Here is a 24216-nt window from a genome sequence, read left to right as displayed (position 1 = left end):
TGGCAGAAGGGTTACAATACAAAGGTCCCTACCACTTAGGAAATGAGACCAGGCCTAAGTGGCATCAGTTGTAACTACACAATTGTGACGTATTGGGAGGCCGCATCTAATCAAATCCTCTGTATAAACCTTTCTAGCTTCTTATCAGAGTTTATGTGGACAACTCAGGAAATGAAGTTATTCATATTCTGCATTATCTTTTATTTTAATTATCTGCATTTTGAAGGGCATATTGTTTTAGAAAGTGGCAGATATGATATATAATCATTATGGATTGAGAGATGTAATACTATGCTATAATAAAACAAATATATAAACTTAACTGTGGTGGCTGTTGACTTTTTGACAAGTCAGGCACAAATCTCAAAATAGTTATTTCCACCCTCTTCCAATATATAATTTAATAGATATTAAAACCTTACTTTTACTAATACTTGAAGAAACAGTAGACAGACCTGGGAGCTGGAGCTGCCACCGTTATCTCCTCACGGATACACAGGGCCTGCTCTATGCGAAGAAGGTTGGGGAGGCACAGGGCACAGGCCTCATCTCATCATCTGCAAACCACCTGCAGACTAGGTTTAACTGCTACAATTCTGCCATGGCCTCACCAAGCAGTAAATACCACTGCAGCACCATTACAAAGAGCTTCTCGGCGTGCTGAGTTGTTGTGGTAACAAGGCAGCTCCATGAGGCACCAAGATTCAAACCTCAACTTTCTCTTGTTGCATTTTGCAATGGCAAGAGTGAGCTATGATATTGAAATGAAATCAGAATTTGCCCTAAAGTCTGTATGTATTTATCAGCTAAAGGAAAATAAAAAAGAATATGCAAAATGTATTTTTTGGCTTTTAGGACTTCTTGGTTAGGCTGTGACTCACTTGCCTGGGCTGACAATCCACCTCTGAAACCAATTGGGCTTGAAAGTTAACATAGCTTAACATATGGAATCCAATTATGTTTTTTCCCAAATCCATAAGTCACATCAAAAATTCAATGGAAAACTAATGGCTACTGGCTAATTTCTCAGCTGCAGCTCCATTTACAGCAGCACAGTATTTGGCCCCAATATCTAAATCATTGATAATAGAATTGTGACAATCAGGGTCCAGACATCCCAGTTTCTGAACCCCAAAGAATAAGCAATTGAATCAACTGATTGTATACAGTTGTATTGTACTGTAAAAGTGCATGGAGTAAGGTCTTTTATGAAAGCCGGTGACACGCTGGTCATGAATATAATTGTGCGATGCATGTGTGGTTATTGTATACATTGTTATGTATGCGGTCCGGAAATACGTTTCTAAAATATATTCAGAGCAAGCAATCTGAGTAGAGCAGATAAACGGGTTTGTCCTAGACAAAGAAATGTGGATTCGCCCTTCTGTGAGGGTCAGGTTTTGCAAGCAAAGGACAATAGAAGTACATTTGCATACAAGGTAAACAAAGTAGTCAAACTAATCAAAAAAGCAAATTGACCTGGGGGTGAATAAAAGGACTTGGTGCCTGCACCCTGAAGAATGAGCAGCTGGAACAAGGAACTTTGTCTGGACTTACTTTTCAAAGAATGCAGTCCAAAGGTTTACTGGACTATAAAAAAAGGGCAAAGAAACCAGTGATTTATATCTATGAAAGATGGGTCCTCCTGCTAAAAGAGACCGGAGAATGCTGACAATTTGGGGTGATTAAGAAACTATGTTAGGCAAAAGCTCTAGCTTTCTAGAATTAAATTTTAGTCACTAGAAAGTGTGTTATTTTTGTTTTGTTTGTAACCCTTTCATATCTCTTTCACTCTTACTTGAAATCACTTAAATCTATGGTCTTTGTTAATAAATTTATTCTTCGTTTTATGCAAACCTTTTCAGTGCTGTGTATTAAGCCGGAGTGTATAACCCCAGCTGAGCTAACAAGCTGTTGTGTATACTGGCTCTTTGGAGGCAGTGAACTTGATATTGCCTCTGTGAGTGTCCAGTAAGAGGGATAGGAGACATGCCTGAGAGACATGTCTAGGGAACTCGGGAATTGGAGTTCACTGGTTGTTACCTGCAAGGGTAGGTTTGGACTGGCAGAGTCCTGTCGAGTTTGCTGGCAAAGCAGATGGGCTGATGTGCTAGGAAACTGACACACAGCTTAGCAGTGACAAAGCTCTCACTCTTGCTAAGGCAGAGTTGTAACACAGTGGCTCTCGATTTTGGGTGTCAGGATGTCACAGCCATCTATGATTTTATGAGTCTACCTAAGTAAATAGAAGAAAGGCCACGACAATGATTAAAAACAAACAAACAAACAAACTAAACCATAAGAGACAGAAAGAGAGAGATCAATATCTGGCAAATAGAAAGGGAGACAACTATTATTTTCTAACTTCTAAGAGATTTTTGCAGTCGATAAAGAATAAAGTTCTCTTAAAACAAACACAAACAAACAAAAAGTCCTGGGTAATTTCATGTCTATGTATGTGAGTAATAGCAGGTCTATTGTATTAAAAATCTGTTCCTTTAAGAAGATTAGGAAGTTTAAAGCTTCAGCAGGCATTAGACTTAGAAAGGTTTTCTGACACACAGTATTGATATAATTGATGCTAAGGAGATTTATTTATGTAACTCAGTCATTATTTTTTATAATAATTTAAGAGAGAGGTTTCTACACTAGACAGTAAATTTTGAAAGCCCACACATAGTTCAACATGACACTCCTATTTAGAGAGTCACTCAGCTAAAGCAGATCTTTGAAAATGTACTCTCGTAGGAGTATATTCTATTACAAACACAGGAATCTGCACAGAGCGGTGCAAAGTCTAGTACATTTAATTTGTCACAAGTTACAGTAGACTGCCAAAACTGGGCTAGTGCTTTTTCTTGTTCATCAGTGCATTTTGCTATCATAGTACAGGGACCTGCATTCTCCATTTAGAGGCATCAATGCTTCATGCCCTTTTTTCTGCTGGCCGTTTTTCTTGTCAGTTTGCTTTTTCTCATTGCTGGTGAGTAGCTTATGAGAAATAAACCACTGAGGCACATCAGACCTTATAAAAATGGTAGACCAATGAGTAACTCAGTAGGAAGCTGAGTTTTTCTATTCTGCTGTCTTTCAGTTGTGTGGCTTGTATTAAAAATAAAATAAAATAAAAAAAGACTCCTGCTGCGTCTCACATTGATAGAAACTCCTTTTACCTTAATTATGCCAGTGACATGTATTTTTGTTTATCTTTCTAATTATTTATTTATAGTTGACATGAAAATGTTTCCCACTAGACATCATTGACTGCACCTAACCCAGTAGTGAATTTCCTTTGTGAGACTTTTGTTATTATAACACGATTAAAATAGCACATTAATTATGCATCCTGCTATAAAACTGGATACAGCAGAGGAAATAAATGCATATTAATAATATATTAGTTATTAATCTGTATGCTTGTCATTTGAATGAGATGCAAACTATTACGTCTTCAATTCATGAAGACTACCAGCAGTCTGCATGTTAAGTCCACTTACATCTAACCCCTGCAGAGGGATAAACTTTTGTTCAAGGTCATCTTGTGCTACAAAATTACTCTGTTGTTAGTTGTCCTACCCAAGATAATGTACAAGCGTAGTTTTGTTATTAAGCCAAAATTTAAAATTGAGTATGGCATCTGATTTGATCGCATCATAAGAACATAACATGAGAAGGGCCATACTGGATCAGACCAATGGTCCATCTAGCCCTGTATCCCGTCTCTGACAGTGGCCAGTGCCAAATATTTCTGAGGGAATGAGAAGAACAGAGTAATTTTGAGTGATCCATCCCTGTCATCGAGTCCAAGTTCTACCCATCAAAATGTGCTAGAGTAGCTATTAAGTTTGGCATCACAGTTTTGTGCTCATAAAAAAAGTAATTGAAGCTCAAATCGCTCACATAGAGGACGTTGTTAGAAGAGTAAGAGGAATGATATCAACAGTTTGCTCTGCAACTACCTCCCATTGTCTCATCAAAGGGACATATTTGTGCTAACTGCAGCGGATGCCAATTATAAAGCCAGTCCTACCTCTTGAGGCTATCTAGAAGGTTCTGGGAAAATCAACACTTCATTGGATTGCTTCTGAGGTTCTGAGGGCTCTTAATAAGGTTGAGAGTGGACTAGCTTGAATGTCACAAAGCTGTGTCCCTTTTGGTTGCAACCAAGAGAGGGTAATTAATGTCTTGTGCAACAGGAAAACACCTGGCCACATCCTTCAAATTTTAGTCTAAGTAGTACAGTTGCAGAGCAAATAGGTCCAGCTCACTATTATGCCATGATTTTGTGGGAGACATTTGTTTTTGTTTTCTTCAAACAGTTTATTTAAATTATGGACTGTTTGGGCTGAAATCTTTATTGGGAGCTTGACTGTAAAGCAGAGGAGTTTAAGGGCACTTTTTATGTTCCCAATTTCAGTTCCACCGTGAAGGACATAGTGATATTTTCCTCATTGCTTAGTTTTCTGAATGTTTAAATAAGTTCTCAATATTAGGGCCGGGAAGTGGGGGGTTTTTAAATGTAAGGTTTTGAAGTGCGCCTTTTCCCCTTAACCTAACTAGGTATATGTCACCTCTCTCACCTTATCTTTAAATACTATATACACATTCACTAATTTCAGGTGCGAACATTTTTGTCTAGTTGCCTCAGATTTGGCACCGAAAAATGGATGCACCCAGAATTAGTATATACTTTTTTATGACCTGATTAACTTGATGAAAAGGGTCATAGAGGTCAGCACATATAATAATAATAATACTTAGCACTTATGTAGCACTTTTCATCAATAGATCTCAAAGCTATGACAAAGGAGGTTAGTATTAAATGGAAGCACAGAGAGGGGAAGTGAGTTGCCCAAGGTCATCCAACAAGTCATTGGAAGAACCAGGAATAGAATGCAGGTCTCCTGACTCCCAATGCAGTATTCTATCCACTAAGCCAGACTGCCTCTCCTCATCTAGATCACACTATCTCTGCAACAGATAAATCCAGCCATTGTTAGAGATGTAGATTTAGATTTTTCCCAGTTGACTTTGTATCCAGAGAAGCTGCCATACTTTTGATTTGTACAGCATGTAGCAGGGTGGACATGATGCCCTTAAGATTAATGAGTCCGAGCAGTCAATCATCTGTATATAAGGATAACAAGGCTTCTCACTCTCTATCTCTTTCCTTTCTGTGGCTTAATCTCTTCTTACTATTTTCTCCCAACACATCCTTTACTGTAAACAAACATGTTGTGTTTTACTCTGAAAGTAGACGGTGGCAGGAAATGAAAAATAGGGTGGCAGAATATCTTGTCTCAGAGAAGAACAAAGAAGAGAGGTCATTTCCTCTTTCCTCACACGCTAAAAACCTTCCAGAGCTCCTACCAAAACAGTCAACATCCCCACCTACTGTTTCACCTCGAAAATGCGGTCACACTACACCTCTTGGGACAAGCTCAGTTCATTGCAGAATCAGGTCTCTGGGGACGGAGAAACCAATAGTGAACTGCTCAAAAAGACCCCTTCACGAAAAACAGGATAGAAAGCTGGAAACCCAAAATACCAATGTTTTTAATGTTTGTGTCATTAAATTGGTTTCGTTTTAAAATGACATTGCAAAATTATATATTCACCGTTTACTTTGTGTTGTAAAACCCCTGAGTGTTCTCTGTGAGACTAAATGAAATGATCTGGCGGGCTGCTGAATGTTTTGGCTGCTCTAGGGTACTTAAGTAGAAGTGGTTTTGCATTATTGTTTTTTCTTTTCCTTTTTTGGTAGGATAGGTCATAAATAATTACTCTCTAAAGACCTGGTTCTGCCGTACTTACCTAAGGATTGGGCACTGCATTTTATTAACCCTACAGAGAAACAGTACATTCATTCAGAGTGGGCCACAGTGGCATTCTGGAAGAAGTATATTTTCATAAATGCATGTAATCTTGTGGTGTAAAGGCTTAGTTATTCCTAACTGTTCTTTGTCTTGTAATCTGCAGAGCACAAATAATCATGTGGTTGTTCTGTAAGAACAAAAGAGTTACCCTTTAATTCCAGCACTGTTACATCAGTGCTTTCCATATTTAAAACTAACTGTTCCTGCACTTCCCTTTCAGCTTTGTTAGTAATTACAGTACCACACAGCCTGTCTATATATGTTAGTGATTATGCTGTATTAATCTCTCAGGGCCTAAGGGCTGTGGGAAAACTGTGAAGATCCTAGGAGATAAATTGGAAGTGAAGGCCATCTCCACAGAGGATTTCTGCAACCCTCCTCCATGTCCTGCCAGTAGGGCTCCAGTGGGAATATGCTTATGCACTGTGGGAGGAGGATTTCTACTGCACATAGGAAGCACTCAAATTATATAAAGCATCCAAAAATGGCTTTATAAACCTCAAACCCATCTCTAGTCCTGAGTTGAATACTACAAATCTTATAGCTAAAGCTACTGGTATTTTGGTGGGAAAATTCACTTTGGAGGGAAAGATATTTTGTGGCAGTTTTGTTTTTGTTTTTAAGCAGACAGCTGCTTAAAATGTACACAGAAGTCCAGTACAAGAACGGATAGATAGTGGGTAGGGTGCGAATGAAGTTGTCAACGGTTCTTGTGCTGGGAAGCTGGAAAAAGGTGTAGTTGGACTTCTAACATTCTCACCAATCTGATAGATGTAGTGAGACAATCCTTTGCCAATACAAGGGAATTACATGAGCCTTAGGGGTTGAGATTTGGTAGGGATGGTTGCATACGGGTTATGAAGTTGTGGAGTGATCTGGATTTCTTGATAAGCTGGGCGCAAGCAAACAATATATGTTTTAATACGGGTAAATGCAAATGTATACATCCAATAACAAAGAATGTAGGACCATACTTATAGGATGGTGGGACTCTATCCTGCAAAGCAATGACTGAAAAAGATGTGGTGATTGTGGTAGATAATTAGTTGAACATGAGCCTCAAATGTGATACTGTGGCCAAAAGAGCGAATGCAATCTTGGATGAATTAACGGGAGAATCTCAAGTAGGAGTAGAAAGGTTATTTTACTTCTCTACTTGGCAGTAGTTTGACTGTTGCTGTAATACTGTGTCCAGTTTTGGTGTCCACAATTAAAGAAGAATGTTGATAAACTAGAGAAGGTTCAGAGAAGATCCAAAATAATGATGAAAGTATTAGAAATCATGTCTTATAGTGACAGACTCCAGGAGCTCAATCCATTTATCTTAACAAAAAGAAGGTTAACGGGTGACTTGATTACAGTCTGTAAGTAACTACATGGAGAACAAATATTTGATAATGGACTCTTCAATCTAGCAGAGAAAGGTATGATCCAATGGCTGAAAGATAAAGCTAAAAAAATGCAGACTGGAAATAAGGCATACATTTTTAACAGTGAGAGTAATTAACCATTGGAACAATTTACCAAGGGCTGTGATGGATTCTCCATTATGGACAATTTTTAAATCAAGATGGGCTGTTTTTGTAAAATATTTGCTCTAGGAATTATTGTGGGGAAGTTCTATGGCCTGTGTTATGCAGAAGATCAGACTAGATCATCACAGTGGTCCCATCTGTCCTTGGAATCTATGAATATATGGAACACTTTCCATCTATGGAATGGTTATTTTTTCTTCTTTCCACCACCAGCCAACCTTCCCTCTCAATAGCATCTGTGGCTCCTTCTGGGCTTTATGAGGCTGGGAAGGTCATATATATATTTTGGCAGAGTAGGACCCAATCATTGTTTTCTCTCTCTCTTTCTGCCTACAAACCATTGAAGAGAATATACCCAATCTGTCTAATCATAAAATAAAAACACAATACAAGTGAAGTGCCCTGGACACCTCTGCTTTGTGGTTTCTCCATACTAATGTTTTGACAATATGCCAAGGCATGACAACTGAGCCTGAGACACAAACCAAATCTGAAGTGAAAAAAAATTAATTAAATGTTAAAGTGCGTAGGATGTCGGGTTTTTGGGGAATATAAGCATCTGTAAAAGGAAACAATGGAGTATTCTCCCATCCCCCATCAGCTATCACTTATTTTATTTTCATATTTGTTTGGAGATGTTTGTTTTCCTTAAGATTAAAATGTGTCTGATAAAGGAAGCCACGATAATATCAGGTTAACAAAGCATATTTTGAAGTGATTGCTACTCTCTTTTTCTACTGCTCTCTCTCTCTTCCCCCCCCCCGCCTCGCCCACAGAATGACAACTAATAATACTTGCAGTTAGGGCCCCGTTTGTCAAGCCATCTGTGTACAGAACTTCCATTGACCTCAATGGGAGTTCCATACCTGGAGGGCTTGCAGGATCTGACCCTTACCATATGTAGCTCTTGTCAACTTCAAAACACTGTACATACATTAAGTAATCTTCACAATAACCCTCATACGAGGCATGTTTTATTACTTCCCATTTTACAGATGGGGAGACTCGTCCTCAGGAAGCTCAGGTGACTTATTCAAGGTCGCACAGCAAGTCAGGAAAAGAGACAGTGTTCCAATTCAGAATTACTGGCTCCTCATTCTGTGCTCAGTTTACGTGAAATAATTGACACGGCAATTAAGATACAATTTTACACGTTTGAAATATCTAGGGAAAAACATATTTGTACATATTCAGTACACGAGCAATACAGAAAAAGGGCTGAGCTATAGTAACTAACATTTGAATGATATGTTAGAGCCCCGCTTCTTTCAACTTAAGTTTTAATTTTCTATCTGCTAATACCTACATTCTTTTCCTCTGACTCCTTCCCCTTTGGTCCAGTTTCCCCTGCAGCTCTTTCATCCCTCTAGCCAATATCTGTTCCCAAGTATTTTGCTTTCAAGGAGAGACTGTCTCTTTGTAGCAGATGCCAGTTCCACTCTGTGGGATTGTAAACAGAGAGTACCCATGACAACTGATTCATTCCCCCATAGAGACCACACAAGGTATCTGTGAAATGTCTGCATTTTCAAAGAGCAAATCCTGTTTCTGACTCAGGTTCACAGAATTGAGTGCCAGAGCAGGTGCCAGGAGAATTCTTTTTGGCTTGTGGTGTGTGAATGAACTAGTGTATGTTGAAGACCACAGTCTCCATTGATGCTGCTTTCAGCATTCTCTCTATTAAGTGCGGAGAGCAGCGTTCAGTCCACGGTATAATCATTTCCCCCACCCCTGAACTGATAATAATAATTTGTACCTGTATAGTGCCCTTCATTTGAGAAGTTCACACTCTGCAAACATTACTTAACTGAGCTTCACGATCCCTCTGTGAGGCAGGTATTATTAATCTCTTTTTCAAAATCGATAAATTTGGGAACTGAGAAATACAGGGCTACGTTGTGTCTAATCCTGCACAAGTGTGCAAGAGGGAGAATATAAGAAGCCTTCATCCACCCCCTTCTACATATGCATGGGGATAGACAAAGTGCCTTCCAGAACTGCAAGGACTGGAAAAAGCTGTAAGGAGTCCAGTGCTACTCCTCTTCCAAAGGTAGGGGGGCAGAGAAGGGAAGGGCCATGTGCTAGGCTAATGTGACAGGGGAATGAATGCTGCTCTGTGTAAAAGGGTGTAGCAAGAGTTGTGAGTTACACACGCTCTCCTGTGCTCCTAGAAGACATTGTGTCTGTCACAGGCACAATGACTTGTCAGTTGGCCTCCTGCACACAGCTCTGCCTCGCTCCCTTCCCCCAAGTCTAATGCCAACTTAGAGCTATAGTCTTCCCCGTTGTGATTTGCCAAAATCATACACAGGCTTTGTGGGATATAGAGTAGGGAGTAAAACACAGGAATACTGTCTCCCAGACTTATGCTTTATTAGAAACCAGATGGTAGATACCTCTTTCTTTTGTTCTTTTTTTTCCTGTTATTAATCCCATTCTTGCATATGGAGTAACTTTCCTTTTTCTGGAACAACAATACTATAGTGAGCAGAATATTATCAGCAGAGACACTAAGACACTGTTACTAAGAAAGAGAAAGTAAATGGGTGTGAGTAAGAAAAGGTGTCTGCAGAACTTGGGGCTAGAAGAAAATTTCATGCTGGCTTTTAAGGGCTCAGGCGGTTTGCACTGGGATTGAACATTGGCAATGTTGAATTATTTTAAAATGACAGAATCCTTTATGCACCCAAAAAAAAATGTTGCTTCTTTAAAGCTACTTTACCAAGGACAATAAAAGGTTGAAACTTAGTCTACTTGAAGAATATATATATTGGGGTTTACCCACCATTAAGTATACATTCTAATCGTATACTGCGTGTATAGTCTGGCTCTTAAAGCCAGAGCCTTGTTGGGAGGAGGAGAGGAGGACATGCAGTATCAAGCAGTGGCTGCTAAAGGCATTTTGACTGCCTTGGCTAGGAGTAGGCATAATGCCTCTAGGGGTGCTGGAGAGATCTGTGTGCATTGGCAGTGCTTCCTGTTCTTTATGCCTTGTGAAAAGCTGTAGCATGCACAACCCACGGCAAAGCCCTGAAGCTGCTAATCCACAGGGGGAAGAAGACCATGACCATGCTGCCACCCAAGGAGACACATCCCCTTTAGGACATTGAGTGCTAACTGGCAGCATCACTAAGCCCATCATTTCTCTCGTGCTCACAAAATGCCTATGTTGTTGCTGCCCTCTCCCCTTAATTTGGCCCAAAATGTGTATGACCTGATTTGTCTATTTGATATTTCTAGTAGCCAGAAACCAGACCAGGTTTAAGTCACAAAATTAGCATTGGTTTGGTCAATAGCAGTTCAGAACCCGTGAAGCACTTCTAAACACTTCACAGTTCAGGCAGGCCCAGGATAGATACACTAGGACAGCCTCAGGTGTATGAGTGTAGCTTTGTATCTATCCAGTGAGAGGGCTTGTGTTCACAACAGGGATAAGTCGACCTAAATTACGCTACTCCAGCTACATGAATACTCCAGCTACATCGACGTAGCTTATGTCGACTCACCCCAGTGTCTTCACAGCTGAGTTGATGGGAGATGCTCTCCGGTCGACTTCCCTTACTCTTCTCGGGGAGCTGGAGTACTGGGGATGACCAGAGAGCACTCTGCTGTTGATTTAGCAGGTCTTCACTAGACCCTCTAAATTGATCCCTGTAGCATCGACTGCAGCAGCGTCGATCTCCCCGGTAGTGGAGACTAGGGGTACGTCTTCACTACCCGCCGGATCGGCGGGTAGTAATCGATCTATCGGGGATCGATTTATCCCGTCTCATCTAGACGTGATAAATTGATCCCCAAACGTGCTCCCCGTTGACTCCGGAATTCCACCAGAGCTAGAGGCGGAAGTGGAGTCGACGGGGGAACCGCGGCCATCAATCCTGCACCGTGAGGACGCGAGGTAAATCGATCTAAGATACGGCGACTTCAGCTATGCTATTCTCGTAGCTGAAGTTGCGTATCTAAGGCCTGGTCCACACTACCCCCCCACTTCAGACTAAGGTACGCAAATTCAGCTACGTTAATAACGTAGCTGAATTCGAAGTACCTTAGTCCGAACTTACCGCGGGTCCAGACGCGGCAGGCAGGCTCCCCTCTCGCTGAGCTGGAGTACCGGCGTCGACGGCGTCGAGCACTTCAGGGATCGATCCCAGAACATCGATTGCCTGCCGTCGGACCCGGAGGTAAGTGTAGACGTACCCTTAGATCGATTCCCCCCCCCAGTGTAGACCAGCCCTAGCTCTAAGCTCTAGTTCATAAAGCTGCCATACCTGCCCCCCAGAGGATTTTCTGTGTATAGCATGGTACTCTGGTGCTGGAGGGGTTAATGTAGTGGCACCTTCTTGCAACTGCCCTAGGGTGTATGGTTGGGGTGTAGCTCCCGATGATCTCCAGCTGCCAGAAGGATCTGTCCCTTGAGGCCATAGACAGCCAACCCATAGTAAAGCCCTGATGCTGGCCCAGTACAGATCAGCCCAGGATTGGTAGAGCACAAAGATGGTTTAGTCACGTATGAACAAACTCTTCGTGAGCTGCACAATGTAATACTTGAGGCAAGTCAAGATCTTTCCTCTGATTGGGTTCAGAAAAAAAGAACTTTGGGCCATTTTTATTACTGCCTCTTTAGTAGTTGTTTGCCAAGTCAGCACTTTCTTAAGAGAGATCTTAAATTGTTTTCCTCAGTTAAGAGTGGTGTTCAAGGGAAGCCAATAAAGAAGAAGAAGAAGAAGAAGAAAAAAACTAATTGAAGAGAGAAAGAACTCTGACTTGTCGATCTGTACATAAACATTTGAGCATTGCAGAACTCCTCCCTCAGCACTAGAACTGCAACATTTACACGAGCCCTGCAATTGCTAATCTGCAGTCGTTTTATTGGGACTGTTTCACTCATCCAGAGATTCATCCATTTGAAATATGTGTGTTGACACCTTGTCCTGGGAATTCCCAGTGAAATCTGTTTTATTAGTTTTTTAGTTTTTGCAGATTCCAATAGCCTAATTTGTCAGTAGCACAAGCAGAAGAAAGGGGAAGGTTTGGTTTCTGTAACTCACTTCCTCCAGTGTGGACATCTTTGTTCAAATTAGTTTCCTATTGTTGGTGAGGGCCAGAGAGATTAGGTTCAGATATCTTAGGATCAGATACCATTGTTCCTCAAAGGGTAAATTTCACTGATGTAAGTATCTCCTGGCTGAACTGAGTGGTAGAAAATGAAAGGGAGAATCAGAAGGAGCCAAAAATTATACTATTAAATTGCTCTCAACCAGCTTTGAATTAGAAGCAGAGGGATAACCCTTTGGTAAGGGATCACGGTTCACTAAGGGAGACACCAGATTCATTGTAAAAAAAAAAAATCCCATACTTACGCTGTGGAAATACAGAAAGCTGAAAATTCATTATGACATTTTAAGGGGAAATAAAAGACTGAGAGTCTAATATTCAAACCTTCAATTTATACAGAAAATCCAGGCTTGATCCTGGAGACAATCCTTTCAAGTAGTTGAATGATGGCATGTGTGTAATTTAATAAGTGACAATTGTAAGCTTGTAACAAGTGGAGAAGCTCTCAAACACATTGGCTTTGTTTTGATTGCTCAGTGAAATCACTGTAAACAAATAAACCCAACATTACCTTAGTCACTGAAACAAATTCCAGCCTAAAGGGGAAAAGGTTATCAATATCAGGGCCGCTTTTATGCATAATTCAAATAAGTTAATGTCACACAAACTTATAATTAAAAGACCATCCTTCTATAGGTGTACCGGTAGCAGAGTTACTGATTTCAAGAGTCTAATAACATATGTGAGCTCCTGAATAAAGTAGAATGTTTTCAGCATGAATGCTTGCTTCTGAAGTGACGTTGTCTATTGCTAAAATTGACATGAATTACTATATGCATAGCTGTATTTAGCACCAAGTAGAGGTTAACTATATGTTAGCTTTTCCACTTTCTATTTACAGATTCTCCTGTAAAGAGCTGGTTCTAATCAGAAAGTGAAGCATTTCTTTTTGCCAGCTGAAAATCGCCATGTGTTTTGGTGGACACAAAACAAGTATCACTAAGCATTCAAACTCTGCGTTTTAGCAACTTGCCCCAACTCTCGTTTTCCCTTCATCTTTTCCCATAGACAGCAGCTGCTACCAGCTGGTGCAGTGTATCAGAGAGGGTTGGTTGGTTGCTTTGTGGTTCTTGGGATGTCTGATTTTTCACGTGTTTTCTCCCCAGATTTTTCCTACCCTTGGAGCTATTTGGCTTTTGAGTCCTGCTTCACATCACCAGCTTTTTCCACAGGAGCCTCCCACCCCCAGTCTTTCCCTCCCATCAGCCCAAACACAGCAATGCCTTTAGGCTGAGAGGACAGGATACAGCAGCCTCTTAAAGCCTGTCAAAGATGCTTCTTTTTAAGCCAGTGAGAGTTGCTCTCACAGCTGTACAATGCAGTGGATTTTGGTTTACACTTCCTTCTATCCACAGGGTACCTCAAATGCTTTATAGAGTAGTGAATTAAATACTGATAAATGAAGGCAAAGGAAGACAACACCCCATGCTTAGCATAGACAGCCCTGTATATCAGAACCTTTTTTACAGAGAGGAAGGGATGTTGTCTGATTATTCCGTACTCTTTGCAAAAAGTTTTTTATCTTGAAATTTGGCTGCCTCCAAGCAAGGGCAAAAGGCGAGTTGATACTTCCTTTGAATGCTTCATTGCATAAATGCTTCATTAATTAAAATGTGCTTTATTACATGGATATGTGAAATCTTTTGAAATCTATCCTACTGGCATAAAGTTATTTCAGAATCTAGTGGTCTCACTTCCAAAATGCTCATAGCCAGACTGTTTGTTCTTTAGTCCTAGTGTGGATTTGGACCAACGGCCCCCAGTCCCAGAAGCAATAATGCTACCACCTGAGTCATCATGATGGAATGATATTGATACAGTGTTCACTCTACCAGAGCAAGGGCACAGCCTCCACATCACTCAGCTTCAGAAATAATAGGCTATGTACTTGATTGTTCCAAAGTCAGCATATAACCATGCCCCTAAACAGGTCATCTAGCCAGCTCACAAATCAATTTGTAATTAGTAAAACCTAAATTTCACTCTGATTACAATTAAAATATTTGTTGCATGTCTGTTGCTGTGGTTAAAAATTCTAAGTTAAAATTCTGGCTTTATGTCACATATGGAAATGAGCTTGCTGGCCAATCCCAGTCCCCAGTTGTGCCTATCACAAAAGATATGCACAGTTTAATATGATTAACAGCATTTGCTCAAGACCAGAGTAGTTGATATGTTGTTGGTCACAACTGAACTGTGTTGGCAGCTCTGTGTGGCGATCTGTATACCTGCTCACATTCTGCCTCCAAAGACCAATCTTCAAAATTGGCCCAATGACTATTCCACTGTGGATATATAGTCACTGAGACAGAAGGACTTTGTAGGTCATTGGTTAGAGCACTTATATGGGAGATCCCAGGTCCTGTCTCCCTGTTCTAATCACTCTTTCATTATTTTTCCATAGAGGAACATCTTCAACAGGACAGATTGAATATTTCATAGCTCAGGGTTGGAGCACTCACCTGAGAGGTTGCCCTGTTGAAATCCTTTCACGCTTTCTGGTGGGGACTGGAGGTTTGAACCAGTGTCTCCCACATCCCAGTTGAGTGCTCTGACCACTCCACTAAAAGTTTTAACCTGGGCACCCATAGCAGATTTTGAATGGGAACTGATGCAGTAGGCAGCCTCTGAGCATGCCCACTGGACCAGGCCCTGCATGCAACTTAGGTGTCTGAATTGCTCTTGGACTTAGACGGGAAATAGATATCCGGATGCTCACAGTGAGGCAGCAGTGTGGATGCCCTGAGGAAACTTTTATCCTGAAAACTTAGGCACTGAGTGAGTAGAAGTGCCTATCTGGTTTGGTGGGAGTTTTGTGGATCACAGTGGAGCCAAAACTGGACTTAGGCCCTAAACCCGAGACTTAGGCCCTAAACCTGAGACTTAGGCATCAAAGCACCTTTGTGGAGCCCACCCTGAATGCCTTGTGTGCATATAAATGCTGTGAGCACTAGATTGCAAGCAGAAACTTATAGGTCAGATGAAACATACACTGAAAATTTGGACAATAATATTTTGGGAATAAAACCATGTTTGCTATGCTTGTGATCCAACACAGTTTTTACTGCTATAGAATCATTTTGGACTAAACCTTTACACAGAATGCTGAGCTGCTTTCAATTTTATGTTAATGCAGTACTGTTTGTGACAGTAGAGGCCACTGACTTTAAATGGGAGAACAATTTTATAAAGAGGAACATCATTTTAGGAGATCAAAACTTTTGCTGTGTAAACAGGCTGGGAAAAACGTTGTCAAAAAGATTAAAAGTCTTTGAAAATATAATTCCAACAATCAAAAACAAATTAGCTACCAGTTAACACGATAATATGCATTAAAAAGGGGGTATTAAGTGTGAAACCAACAGCTTTATATGATGCAAGTTCATAAAAAGGAGAAACATCAAAGCATCCCCACAACTGTAAAATGTTAACAAAGCATTTGGAAAATTAACTGAAGATTGTTCTGTAGGTGATTAAATTTATTTGGAGATCTTTTTAAAGAGATATGATGACTAGATTTTAATGAAAACACTTACTTTGGTGACTTTAATAAATTTGGTTTAGTCAGTAAGAAAACATGAAACATATTCTTTGACATGATAGAAAATATCACCTTTCCAACACCAGGCAGAATTTCAGAGTAGCTATTAATCTATCCATTACCTTGCCAATGCTGGGAAAGGACTGCTACATTTCCAAATGTCATCAGAACTGTTTGAGTCACAGTATAAATAAATGGAGCTGCTGGATATTATTATGAGCCTTGTCTACACAGTTTAGCTCAGGGATCTGCAACCTTTGTCACGCGGCCCATCAGGGAAATCCGCTGGCAGGCCGGGACGGTTTGTTTACCTGCAGTGTCTGCAGGTTAGGCCAATCGCAGATCACACTGGCTGCAGTTTGCCGTTCCAGGCCAATGGGGGTTGTGGGAAGCGGCAAGGGATCCTAAGGTTGCCAATCCCTAGTTTAGCTCCTCCGGCATTAGCAGTGTTGTTTAGCATTGATGACCCACCAAAATTTTAAACACTTTGTCTATCTCTGGTCTCATTAACACAGTGCTTAAAATGCTGGCAGCAGCTATTGGCTCACAACATTTCTACCACTGGTGGATCTCCACCATTGTTAACAAAAGTGGGAATTGTTTGCAACATTTCACTACTGTAAATAAGATGTCTTTCACAGGAGTGTAATGGGCTGGGACTCTTTGTTTGAAACAACCTCTTACAGATGTTGAGCTGCTGAGAAAGTGTTAACTGGGGTTTGTTCACTCACTGGTACAGCTAACTTATTGCTCCACCAAGGTATAAGGGAGGTGGATCTAGTCAATAGGTTTGGTACAAACAATAGCCCTAGAAGAAAGGCTTAGTATTATTTGCAGTCATATTTTTGTTAATATCTGTCCCCTAGCAGAGTGACTTTTAAAAATTATTCTGTGTTGTTTTGTTTGGAGTGGAGTGAGGACTTGCTTGTACGTGGTTCTAGAAGATTCAGTAAGAAAATATGACCCTCTTTGTTTCTAAGAACATTTTACAACTTCCATCTCTGCATTCGTTGAACATCCTACACATTCCATTGTAGTCATTCTTGTGTGAGCCTAAAAAGTTAGAGGCTTCTTAGTTGGTGCTTAGCGTTTATAATGCAGATGTACTCATAAAATTACCAAACCATTCAAAGTTATAACATGGTGCATATAAAGCTTGTTTCATCTGTATGAAAGAGACTGAATCTTTCCTCTCCAGACATCCTAGCACATGAACATCATCGCTGCAGTTTAGCAGATTCTATTGTGCTGTTGGTTGGTGTTTGCATTGTTACTGCTAGTTTTCTCTGTTTTTTTTTCTGGTATGTTTATTTATAAAGGAGTTATGAGACTGTGAGTGAAGTTAGAAAAGATGGTTCCCTTTGGCTTGAAAAGTGACTGACCCCAATCAGCAGGGCTTGTTGTCAGTGATGCTGGAATCTCTCCATGAGTGAATGGAAAGCAGTTTTCTGTCAAGTTTAGTTAGAGTTCTTTTTCCCAGTGTCGCCTGTCATCCATGTTCAGTACACATTGAAATTGTACATTAACCTGTGCTTCCTTAAAAAAGATACATAAAAAAATGGTCTGTTTTTTTTAAACTGACCAATATAGCTAAATTCTGATTTGTGAAGAGATGTGATGTAGACTATTTCTCATTGATAGAGAGATGTTTCAATCAGTTAGACCTATCAGAGTTCTTTAAAAAATTCAGCCATATGATTGAGTATCCCATTATAACCCAGACTACTTTAACTTCTACAGTTTGAACCTAGTCTTGGAATCTTTTGCAGCATGTTGAACTGGGGATATACCTATCTCATAGAACTGGAAGGGACCAAGTCCAGTCCCCTGCCTTCACCAGTAGGACCAAGTACCAATTTTGCCCTAGATCCCTAAGTAGACCCCTCAAGGATTGAACTCATAACCTTGGGTTTAGGAGGCCAATGCTCAAACCACTGAGCTATCCTTCCCCAGTATGTGAGGTTATACAGCTAGAAGAAAGGGGAGAGATGATTCTAATGATGCATTGCGTGGAAGGGAGGCAAAAAAAATGTTCCTTTGAAACAAGAACATCTCTCCATACTGTCGTTGACAAAGCTCCAGGAAAACTGTAGTATACCATTTTCCTGTTCAGAGATTTCTTTGTTTCCTGATGAACAAATTATGGTATGGATTATCTCTTTTTTTAGTTAATACATGGTTTTATAATGGAAGTGTAGCATAGTCCTTCTGGGGAGGAGGTGATTGGATGGGGAGAAGGAGGAAGAATCCCTATAGTAAGTAGAAAGAGTGACATTTTCCGGACCAATAGTTTATTGGCCAAAAAATGCGGTTTCGGCTGAACTGAAACTGTTCGAGAATTTGCCCAGATTACTTTTGGTTGGATTAAAAAAAAAACAAAAACAACCACCCTTTTTCCAGGCTAGCAAAGTGTCTGTGTTCTCCCTAATAGTCAGGGGACCACAAATGAGGGCACTTAACTAGGATGTGGAGGCTTAAACTGCTATACTTTAGAGCACAGACTTAAAATTGCATTTTGTTTCAGCAGCCTAACCACCAGGCTATAGACTGTTCTAGGGAGGAGGGGTGGAAATCTCTCCTGTTGAAGCTGTTCCACTTTTTATGAAATACTTCAATATTAATTGAAGACAGCAAGTGCGACTAACTCTATAGTCTGCGGATTAAGGTACTCACTTAGCAAGTAGAAGATATGGATTCAAATCTCTCTGCCTGATTCAAAGGAGGGATTTGAATCAATCTCTCCTCCCATGTGAATGCTTACTCAGCAGATTGTACAGCTGTTTGCTCTTTGGCCCAGTAGTTAGTCAAAGTGGAACTGCTTCAAGAGGCTCAAATGAGAGCATCCGTATAACATAGTAGTTTGCATACTTATCTAAAGATATAGAAGGCTTGAGTTCAAGTCCCTGTTTTAGAGTGGGGATTCAAGCCTAATTTTCCTGTATCCCAGACAAATGCTTTCTCCAGTGGCTTAAAGGGAGAAATTAATGCCTGTGGTTTATTGACAAATTCCAAACATTTTTGGAACCATTTTTTCTGGTTTTTCAGTTTGCTGGTTGAACTGAAAAATTATTTATTCGCCCAGCTCCATTTATGACAGGCACAACACAGACACACCTCATTCCTAAGAATGACTTCCTAGTTCCTGCTAACTTTGGCTAAGTGAAAGTTTGCCCACTTATAGGAACTTTTTTCCCAGCATGCTCTTCTGGGGCTGGCCTGTTATATTTGGCAGAACCAAGCAACTAAAATCCTTCTATGGCCACGTTGCAACTGGCTGCTGCTTACTACAGCTCCTTCTTTCTAGCAGGTAAGTGTTCTTAACTCCTGGTGTTTCTCCCACCATGACCCCTAGTTCTCCCATATATATATATATATATATATATATATATATCATGAGGAGAAAGGTATAGTTTCACAGCTATTCATGCCCGGTCAAGGAAACTGTTAGAACTGCGAAACCAATAAAAGAGCAATTCTTAACATGTTTCAACTATACTGTGAGCTTTGTCTCAGAGCTGTATGGTTACAGAGTCCAGTTCTGAATCAGGCTGTGGAGCTTATCTCTAAAGTCCTCTGACAGCTCCAAGCACATGAGCTGAAATAATAGTTTCCTACCTCACAAGATTGGTGTGAGGATTAATTAATAATGTAGAGTGCATTGAGATGCTCAGATGACAGGTGCAGTGCAGTAGAAGTGCCAACTGGTCTTAATGATTAGTATTAGTGTTTAGTTGGATGCATCCTTCATGGTAGTGAGCACCAGCAAATCTAACAGTCCTGAGGTTGTTGGGAGGTACCAGTGTGCAGCTTTTTTCAGAAATTAATTTCATTATTACTGGGAGGAGCCATGATGACATGAAAGGCAAAGTATTACTGCATGCTGGAGGATTACTTCTGTCTCAGAGAGATCTGCCAACCAGTGCTTTTTTTCTTTTTCATTTGTTGGCTACCTTTTGAGGCGCTTACAGTAAAGAGTGATTGAATATCTGATTAACATCGTGTAAGAACCCTTTTTGCCCAATTTCCTGATGAGACGCCGAACCAGTCCAAATCCCCTGAGTTTTATAGGAGAGGTAATCCCACGATCCAATGTCAGCATAATCCCCCCAAGACAGCTTAAATATTTGTAGTTCTTTCTTAAATCAAGAAATCCCTTGAGGTTTATACCAATCCCAATTTAAAAAAATCACTTGACCTGAAAACCCTGGAGGAATATTTGAATGAGGTTGTCTCGCCTCCAGCTTCTTGGCCAAGTTGCTCTAACAAGATATGAATAAGATATACAAGGTCACAATTTATAATGGGATATGAAAATTATGCATCCAGTGAAAGGCTAGGGGAAAGAAAGAAGGGGTGGCCCTCAGGGGAGAGGCAGCATTTATTGTGATTACTAGAAGGGGGCCTCAGTGGGCTAGGATTATTGTACTTTAAGTGAAATTGATTTTGTACATGATTTGATTTTAATCTAGTTTAGATGAATCAAATTCTACAAGGAACAGATATTTAATTTAGTACATTAGGATGAAAAGGACATCAGTTCAGAGAAGTTTAATGCATATGATGTGATAAAGCAGTATCTGATTATGAGAGGATTTTTTATAATAATTCCTTTTTATTTTGCTACTACTTGGGCAACTTTTTCTGCTCATAATATTTTTTTTCTTGTACCGCTAACATTTTAGTCTCTTTAATGGTATTTAGTCTGATTTCCTGAGCTAAAATAACAATAATAAAAAAAATGGGGGCAGGGGAGAGGTGAGGGTGAAGAAAGACAGTGCTGTAGGTGTATTACTGGGGCAAGCCAAAAGTTCTCTCTTGTAGCTGGACACTTGTCACAAGCAGGCTCCTTAGCAAAGAAAGTCATAGCTGTCTTGTTACAGACAGCAGTTGTAAACAGGGGGCCTATGAAAACCAATCTCCTGCAATTTTCCAGTCTACTGTTTTCTAATCTAGAGGAGTATGAAGGCTTTTCAATTTTGAATATGCTGCTGTTGAACGGAGGATGCTACTCTTTAATAGTTAGGACCAGATGGAACTGTTTTCAAAGGTTAACGTTAGAGTGGGGAGAACCATCCATGTACAGAATGGAGACAAAGAAAAGTTCAGATGGTGCATACACAGGTTGCTTTTTCTTATAGAATAATTGTATAAGTATTTTTCTTTCTCTTTTTTTCCTGAAGTCTGATTATTGGAAGAAGCAAATGCTGTTGATTCACTGGCTTCCCTACAGGTTATTATAGATGAATCAGTGTACCTGTTCCTTCTCTTTCACTGAGGAATAATTTCTGTTCTAGTGCTTAATGAACAAACCTTTTATATGCTCAAGGAAAAGATTTGCTGTGCTGGAAAGGACTTTATATTATCATCTAACATCACAATGATTTGCATGGGTCATAATGATCTGCATGAGTAAATAATAAAAAAAAAGAAATGAGGGAGAATTCTTACATCGTAGATGCAGGGCATGAGTTGGCAGAAAAGCATTTTAATACATCAGTCTAGAGATGCTTGATTATATGTCACCTGGTTGTGCTTGTGTTGCAACGAATTACAAATGCTTTTCCCCCTTTTGTAAAAATATTATTAAGCTTTCCCATTTGCTGAAATGCTTTACCGTAGAAGAGGAACAGGGGAAAAAATTTGTATCTACTTAACTGCCTGTGAGTAGCACTTAGGGCCCTCCCTTTCCATGCAGAGATCCAATCATCTATCTCAGACATTGCTGCTATTACAAGTTCAAAGATGTGTTTTTTTTAAATCAATTTAGTTAAACTGGGGCAATGTCCCAGTGTGGACACTCATAAGATAGATCGATATAAGGCAGTGTCTGTGTGGGGGGTTGCATTGGTTTAAATCAAATTAAGAACTGATTTTAAACAAGTGCATGTTTGCTGTGTAGACAAGCGTTTGGGATTCTCCCTCATAAGTATCATTTAAGGCCATGCTGCCGAAGAGTTGTGTCTCCCTCTCACAGACTGGTGGGAATAGATAACAAGGATCTCTGGTGAATAGGGCTGCTCATGCCCCAGGAAATGTGTGGAAAGACAAGCTGAGAGTGTGGTCTGGTATGACAGGGAGGCACTATGTCCTTTTGTGGTTTGGAGGCTGGGCTCCTTTGCTAACCAGCCAAGCAATAAAAGTCCTGATGTCAGTCTTGAGCCTGATGAGGCAGCAAAATTGGACAGTGCAAAAACTATTGGTTTAGCTTGTAATATTTCACTCTGATGTTTTGCCCATGAAAGGAAACACTGTACCCGGTCATCCATAGATGTACATTTGCTGTAGATAGAGATTATCCACTCATATTGTTCACTTTTAATATATCTTTTTAGCTATCAACTTTGTTTACTTGTCTGCATTTCACTATCTGGCGCTTATTTTGCTTTTGATCACATGAGGCCTGAGTGAGGCAGTATGAGATGCAGTCAGGGTTGAAGTAACAAAGTATTAGTTTGGTCCATGCCTTATCAATAATCTCTGATTTCTACTATGTACAAATACTCGTGTTTCAAACCAGCTCCTTCTCTTTCCTTGAGATTCTGGAAATAATGAGAATTCCTTTGTCGTTGCCAACTGTAAATCCTGTGCTGAGATTACATCAGTTCATTTAGCTGGAGCTTTTCTGGGACACGTTGGCAGGAATTGATTTCCTTATTTTAGTCCTTTAGCTTTTTGGATTCAGACCCAAACGCATACTTCAAGGAAGTGAATTCTGCCCTTACATCTATTTCAGACAATTACCAGAAAACATTATGCTAGGTAGGGGAGAAAGCAGCTTTTCTTTTTCTACATATAAAAGTATTTCACAATTGTTGAACATTTTAAAGCATTTTGATTCACGTTACAATCCTAACTGGTCTTTCTTGAAAGTGGATGGGATGGAATGGAGCAAAACAAAGAACCACTTAGCTCTGGACAATGACTGATAGGATAAACAGAACACCAAGAATATTGCCATTTTTATAGTGTCACATTTCCTAACCCTTTTTTCCCTTTAAATCATCTTAAAACCTGAAAGGCTACATTCAGCATCCCAAATCTACCACAGAGAATTTGAAGGGGGTTGGCATACTTGGCAGTGTCTGCTGAGAACAGAGCTGGCACGGAGTGTTTATCGGAACAATAGAGTAGGTGGTATCTCCAGGAGAGTGGGATTAGGTAACAAAGCAGATGGAGTGGTAGCTTTAGAGGTTCAGCTAATCCTCTATAAGTATGAAGAATAAGAATTTAGGCCTGATCCTGCTGCCCTCACTCGGGCAAACTCCAGGGTATACTTCATCAGGCCCACAGAGTCCAGTAATTTTGCCTGCTGAGCTTGTTTAAAATGTCTTAACTTATTCACTACCACAGAGTACATCATATGAGGTATGTGAGTTTATTACATTAAGTAGATCCAGGAAATGGATCTATATGAGCGAATTATGTTATTTTTATTTATTTATTTGTTATAGAAGTGTAGATAATGACACATATGATGAATTTTGCTCAACACTTTCCATTATGAGACCCTGTCTTCAGTTGCTTGTGACTTCTCCAAACCTAAACTGTTTGGGTTGAAAATTTCCATACAGAGTGTCTACCTGAGGCTGAATTTTTTTGGAAACTAAATGGCTCCTTTTAGCTGAAACAAGAATGCGGTCGGTTAGGGAAAATCTCATTTTGCCCATGTTAAAAATAATTTAAGTTTAGCAGAGAAGCTCTGGGGACTCCATGTTTTGTATCAGGGACTTGAAATTTGGCTGTGGGGAATGTCTCTTTTGCCATTTCTGTGAAAGTTCACCCAAATTTTGTCGAGTTCTAATTATCTGAAAAATCTCAGGAGAGATTTGTTAGAGTCTGGCAGTTAAATTGTCTGAGGACTCCATTTGTACTGAGCATGTTCCAGTACATGCTCCTATCTCCAGCCAGATTTCTCATGCACCATCCCAAAAGAGCAACTGAGCATATTGCATCCCAGGGCTGTAAGTGCTGAGCAGGACTTCCCCTTCAATAACTCCTTCCAATTCCCAGAAGCCTCTGTGGGGGTGGGTGTCACAGTTTAGGGCAACAACATCAGTATTCCCCCTTTATGGTCCTGTAAGTGTATCCACTCTAGGCTTCTGCCTCATCGGCTGTTGCTTCTCTTGGGTGGAGACGCATGTCTCCCTCT

At 40.2% G+C, this 24216-nt stretch overlaps 1 protein-coding gene across 6 annotated transcripts in view; it reads left to right on the top strand.

Annotated features, from left to right (window-relative positions):
- The window catches only part of LOC113406374 (protocadherin-9), an 883162-nt gene that overhangs the window by 150483 nt on the left and 708463 nt on the right, over positions 1–24216 (top strand). The window lies entirely within an intron of this gene.

The sequence above is a fragment of the Terrapene carolina genome, unplaced genomic scaffold (genome assembly GCF_002925995.2).
Source record: "Terrapene carolina triunguis isolate 2854851 unplaced genomic scaffold, T_m_triunguis-2.0 Scaffold17, whole genome shotgun sequence".
In the NCBI taxonomy this organism is placed as follows: domain Eukaryota; kingdom Metazoa; phylum Chordata; order Testudines; family Emydidae; genus Terrapene; species Terrapene triunguis.
This window is presented reverse-complemented; position numbering and strand designations above follow the sequence as displayed.